The sequence below is a fragment of the Pinus tabuliformis genome, chromosome 2_1 (genome assembly GCF_031772625.1).
Source record: "Pinus tabuliformis cultivar Carrire ecotype Pingquan chromosome 2_1, CPIR1, whole genome shotgun sequence".
In the NCBI taxonomy this organism is placed as follows: domain Eukaryota; kingdom Viridiplantae; phylum Streptophyta; class Pinopsida; order Pinales; family Pinaceae; genus Pinus; species Pinus tabuliformis.
This window is the reverse complement of record NC_142299.1, coordinates 804,123,582-804,129,980: the sequence shown is the minus strand read 5'-3', so window position 1 is coordinate 804,129,980 and position 6,399 is coordinate 804,123,582. Positions and strand designations below refer to the sequence as shown.

Genomic DNA, 6,399 nt, shown 5'->3' with positions numbered 1-6,399 from the left:
GAAGACTAGATTGAATCCTCGCAGAATGTGAAGACTCAGAGAAAGGCCCAAGGCGGCTCTGCAACTCTGGATTCGACCATCCATGCCGGTCCAAGCACTCCGACAGGCGGGGGTCCTTCAGGTAAAGAGGGCCAACCCTCTGAGGGTGAAGACCCAGACCAATTTGGCTGCCGCATTGTTGAAGAATCGCCTCCAACATCGCATGACGACTGAACAGGTCTGCACCTTATGGTTTTTTGTTCAATTGCTAAAATAAGTTGCTCAATCCCTTCCGGATTCATAGCCATTTCATGTTTTTAGCTCTCAGAATCAGGTCTTTTTCATTTTTGGACTTTCCGGTTTCCCCTGCGTGGGCGGCTATCTCCTGTTTCTTTGGTTACTGTCTTGGCTCAATCGGTTTATGGGTCACCATCTTGGTAGCGGTTGCGCTGGTCCTTTCATTTTGTCTCGGTCCTAAGTTACTGTTTCCAGTTATCTTAAGTCTCAAAGCAAGTCAGTATGCAGGTCTTCTGGTCAATTTCTTAAGCGATTTTTGTAAGCATGTCGTCTCATGGGCTAGAACTCTTGAGGCCTCTACCTCTCTGTAACCATATTTTTGTATCAATATAGGAGTAGACCAATTCAGAAAAAAAGAAAAAAAAGTTGATAGAAAATGTGAATAATAAGAATATAGTAAATTACAAATAGTCTTTCATTGTGATTAATCTCAAACTATTTTCTTCTACTATTCTTATTGTCACCCTTGTTACTTTTGTTGTCTTTTCATATCAATTATATGAAAAGGACACGTTAAATCATAAACCATGTAAATCTTTAGCTCGAGATATTGTAGTAAACATCATACCTTGTCTCTCTTTTTCTCCAATATTAATAGGTTGAATTACTATAACACAAAAATCAATGCACTTTGTCAATAATTTTTTATGCTTACACTAAAATCAATGCGCAATATTAATCCAATCACTTTAAAATTAATGTACCATCATATATCTAATTACATCAAATCAGAAATCAACATCTACACTAAAATCAATGCATCTAATGCAAGAAATCAAATAAAATTAGAAAACAACATTTACACTGAAATCAATGCATCTAATGTAAGCAATCAAATACGATTAGAAATCAACATCTACACTCAAATCAATGCATCTAGTGCAAGTAAGAAAATAGGTTTATAAACCAACATCTACACTGAAATCAATGCATCTAGTGCAAGTAAGAAAATAGGATTATAAACCATCTACACTGAAATAATTGCATCTAGTGCAAGAAAACAAATAGGATTAGAAATCACCATCTACACTGAAATCAATGAATTTAGTGCAAGCAAGCACTAAATCATCTACATTGAAATCAATGTATCTAGTGCAAGCAACCGAATATTATTAGAAATCAACATCTAGATTGAAATCAATGCATCTAGCACAATAAATATTCTTCCCTCTCTCCCCCCTCCACACACACACACACAGAGATATATATATATATATATCCCTCCATCTCTCAATCTTTGTCTCTCTATCTCAACCCCCAAACATACATGCTCTCTCACTCCATATCTATCAATCTCTTTGTCCCTCCCTCTCTCTCTCCCCCTTCTCTCCCTCTTTCCAGCTTCTATCTCTCTTCCCTCTTGTTATCATATCTCCCTCTCTCTCCATCTTTCTTATCACTCCCTCTCTCTCTCTCTCTCTCTCTCTCCCTTTCTCTCTCTATTTATTTATTCTTACCTCCCTCTCTCTCTCTATTTATTTATTCTTACCTCCCTCTCTCCCCCTCCAACTCCATCTCTCTTTCCCTCCCTCTCTCCACTCTTTCACATCCTCTCTCTCTCTCTCTCTGCAACTATGTTACTATATCCCTCCCTCTCTCGTTCTCCACTCCCTTACCCCCCACCTTCTCTTTATCTCTCTTTCTTTGTCTCTTTATCTCACCCCTAAACATACTCTCTCTCTCTCTCCATCTCTCCCTTGTCACTCCCTCTCTCTCCACTTCTCACTCTCTATGTCTTTCTTCTTCCCTCCCTCTCTCCTCCTCTCTTGAAATTCCTCCCTCTCATCCTTCCTCTCCTACCTTCCTCTCTCTTCCCCCATCTCTCTCTCTCTCTCTCTCTGCCCTCCAATCCTCTCACTATCTCCCTCCCTCTCTCCTTCTCTCTCTTCCCCTCCATCTTTGTGTCTCTCTCTCCCTCTCTTACCCTTATCTACATCTCTCACTCATCTCCCTCTCTCTCTCTTCATTCCTCCTCTCCCCTATCCTTAAGTTTATCTCGATCTTTCCCTTGTCACTCCCCCTATCTCTCCACCTCTATCACTCTTTGTATTTTTTCTTCCCTCCCATATATATCTAGAGTTAATATATGTCATGATATATTAATATATATTATAATATAACAAATTTAATATTGTATTAATCCAAAGTTATTAAATTTTATAATATTAATATTATAATATATTAATATGAAAATTATATTTAATAATAATAATAATAATAATAATAGGGTTAATAATGTTTTTTTGTATGGTATTAATAATAATTTGGCCCATGGTATTTGGCTTATAGGGGTCACCTAAATAAAACCTATTTTTTGAGTGTTAGTAAGTATAAAGAGGTTTATGGAGTAAATATAAAAAGATGTTTTATCTATTTACGATACCTCTGGTTTATTTATATTTTAATTTATTTATCATGTCTCTTTTATTTACTAGGGTATTTGGCCCATAGGATTGATATATAATTAGATGTTGATTTCTAATCCTATTTGCTATATTTTTATTTATTTATCATACCTCTTTATACCTCTTTTATATTTATTTATTTACCATACCTCTAGAGTAAGAAAAATAATAATAATAACTATTTATTTACCATACCTCTAGTTTATTTATATTTTTATTTATTTACCATACCTCAGGAATATATATATATACCATACATCTAGTTTATTTATATTTTTATTTATTTACCATAAATCTTTTTTGATTATAAATGTTAAATGTTAAACATTACATTTACATTTACATGTTTACGTTTTTATGTGAGATCTACCCCTACTAGGTTGTAGAGGCCCTCTCGATGCAATAATCTAAAACTAGATTTAAAATATTATATAATTCATTTCTAACTTTTTAGAATTTCTGATTCATGAGATTGTATGATTTTTTCTTGTACTGATGATGTTGGCACAATGATACATCCCTGCTATTTATTCATGAAGATTGTATGATTTTTTCACCTTGTAGTGAGTATCCCTGCTATTCATTCATGAAGATTGTATGATTTTTTTGTTGTATTGAGGATGAACCACATTAGTTGGTTAGAAACATCGACCAAATCCTAATGATGTGATTAATCTGAAAGACATTTATCTAAGATATTAATTTGCCATATCTCGCCTTGTTGTTAATATTTCCCAAACTTATCTTTGAAAAAAAAATCATTTTGTTACCATATTAATTTGTAAGGATGAACATATACACTTATATATTAAAATATCTTTTCATATTTTCTTTCGGAGAATGTCAATTGCTATATTTACATACAAAAATAATATCAATTAAATATCAATTGCTATATTAACATCAAGCTAGGTCTCTTGAAATGGTTGGTCTCTCCAAGCTTTTAAACATTTACTTCTTTATTAAAATCATCAAACTCAAACTTACACTTTGAAATGGTTGGTCTATCCAACCTTTTCAACATTTACTTCTTTATTAAAATCATCAAACTCAAACTTACAATTTGCACTTTGATTTTTTCATTCCTTTTCAACATTTACTTCTTTACTGAAATCATCAAACTCAAACTTACTCTTTGCACTTTTAATTTTTCATTGCTATTAGTTCAAAATTTACAATCGATTTAATTAATTACCTTGAGCTTACAGTTTATGTGGATCATAGAATTAGGTTTCCAACTCTATGGTTACTGGATCACAAAATCTACCATCAACATAAACATAAACATAAAAATAAAATAGAAACTAGACAAAATTTATAAACAAAATTGAACTGCAAATTGATTGTTTATAAAATAGAAACTATACCAAATTTATAATCAAAATTAAGCTGCAAACTGATTGTTTATAAAATAGAAAATAAATTTATAATCAAAATTAACGTGCAAACTGATTGTTTTCTTAAGGCCTAGAAAAGATTGTGAAATCTAACAAATCATTGAACAAAGAAGCTCAAATCTCGGCATCTCTCTTTTCCCTATGCTTCCACGACTTTTTTATCCATTTAAGTTACTCTCCATTATTTCCCTTCACTGATGTTGCTCTGCGTGTGTGTATACCGTCATTGATTCATTGATTTTGTAAGGTTGTTTCATTGCATTTCCTTATACGGGATATGTTCAATTACCCCTGCTAAATTGTGTATCAGATCTACATTCATAACAATTCAGTCTGTGTCTGTTCTTCCATTTTACGGACTAACCAAAAGCTCCATTGCTTCTTTCTTTTCTTTAAAGAATCAATGTGTGTAACATGTGCAAAAGTCTCTAATCTTGTGAACACCATGGCATGTAGGTTGGTCAGATAAATCAATATAAGGTTAAACGCAGCGGCTACACGAATATGAATTTTGGAATTGAATGAAAGAAAAATTGTGAAAAAGAATCATTGGACCAGCTAAGATGTACAAAAATGAATGTAAGTGTTTATATATAAAAAATGGAAAATTTATGTTTCCCACTACTTGATGATCAAAATATAGGTTGGAGTCATTTTAAAGTCCAACTCTCAAGTTGGGTCAGATGGTTGTTATCAAGGTTTCTTTTGATGGCAATTACCCCTCACTTCATCCACACTAATTTTATGTCCTGCAAAATTGTCGGAGTTGTACTATCATCACACTAATATCATCTCTTGATTTTCTGGTTACAGCTACTTCTACAAGCTTTTTGCAAGCAGCTATAGGGCCGCCTCCTAATGGTGTCAAATTAGGCTGCTTCTCAACGCAGAAAGGCCTGGCAATATCCACTGCTTCTTGATTACTAACTTTATCCCACAACCCATCTGATGCCAAAATTAAAAACTCGCAATCAGATGTTATTTCAATCTTTCTAGTGTCTGGTTCAGCCGTTATCCATTCTTTCATGTGTGAGTCGCCTATGGCCCTAGATACAGCTAGAGACCCATGAACTCGCCAAACCCCACGGCGGAGGTCCACAATTCCACCCAAACTCTCTATCCGTTGTCGCTCGTCCTCCCTTCCAGCTTGATGATCACATGTAAGGGCTTCAGAACATCCGTTTCTGCTAATAACTGCTCGACAATCCCCAGTATTGGAAACCACTAAGTTACCATCTATAATCAGAGCAGTTGCACAAGCAGTACCGCCGCTGACATTCTGCTTCAAAAACTCTGCATCTGTTTTTAGGTACCCAGCTCTAACAGCTTCTTCGAGAAGGTTCTCTGTTTCATCTTTCATGGCCAGCATAGCATCCACAATATTGTGCCCAATATTTTCGGCAGCGAAATCTGAGGCTTTCCGCCCGCTATGACCATCGAAGACGCCGAAGAAGGCCTGTTTGGAATCACCATGAACATTGAGAATGGCCTTGTGGGTGTCCTCCATCAATTCTCGCCGGCCCTTTTTGCTTGAAACCGCATAATGAAGACCCTCCACATTGACCTCCGTTGCCTGCTCTACTGCTGAGAACACCGAACTTATGCCCGGCAACTGAGGTGGAATATCCAGCCTCTGCGGGCGTTTCCTCTTTAGTGAAGGGGAAGGGCACTTGCGGGCAATCGAACCATTCTCCTCCGGGACATTGACACTGAGAGAGACCGCCCTCATGACCGGACTCTTCCCGCTGTCGCTCCACAGCATATTCTCGCTTCTGTTAGTCAGCACAGGACTCAGCACATCGCGCACAAAACTATCCTGGATCTCGCTGGTACCGGGCGTTTGGAAACTACGATTCCAATGGGAACTTGCCCATACTCCATTGTCAGAATCGCGTATAGAGGGGGACTTGCAGGACCCCAGGAGCGAGGTGGAATTCTCTGCTACAAGGCAGGCCATTTTCACAATCTATGGATGCTGCTGCTACTGTTGATGGTGGTGGCAAAGCTTGTTGTTGCCTTAGGAAACCCCACGCAAGGATTTTTAAAAGGCGTATTTTTAACTGTATTTGCAAAAAGCGTGGGGTTTCCTGAATTAGTCGCGTTATAGACAAGCTTTCAAAAAGCTTTGCCACCACCAAGGTGGCAAAGCTTGTTGTTGCCTTAGGAAACCCGCTAAAAAAACTTTCAAAAAGTCGCATTATAGACAACTGCGTATTTTTAACTGTATTTGCAAAACCCCACGCTTTTTAAAAATCCTTACTGCGCGTAGGCAGGTGTACTGAATCCCATTCCAGAAATCGTGGTCGCTCACCGTTATGGTT

At 36.6% G+C, this 6,399-nt stretch overlaps 1 pseudogene; it reads right to left on the bottom strand.

Annotated features, from left to right (window-relative positions):
* Positions 1-4,699: 4,699 nt before the first annotated feature.
* On the bottom strand, positions 4,700-6,060 carry LOC149203020 (putative protein phosphatase 2C 53 pseudogene; annotated as a pseudogene).
* Between the last annotated feature and the right edge of the window lie 339 nt (positions 6,061-6,399).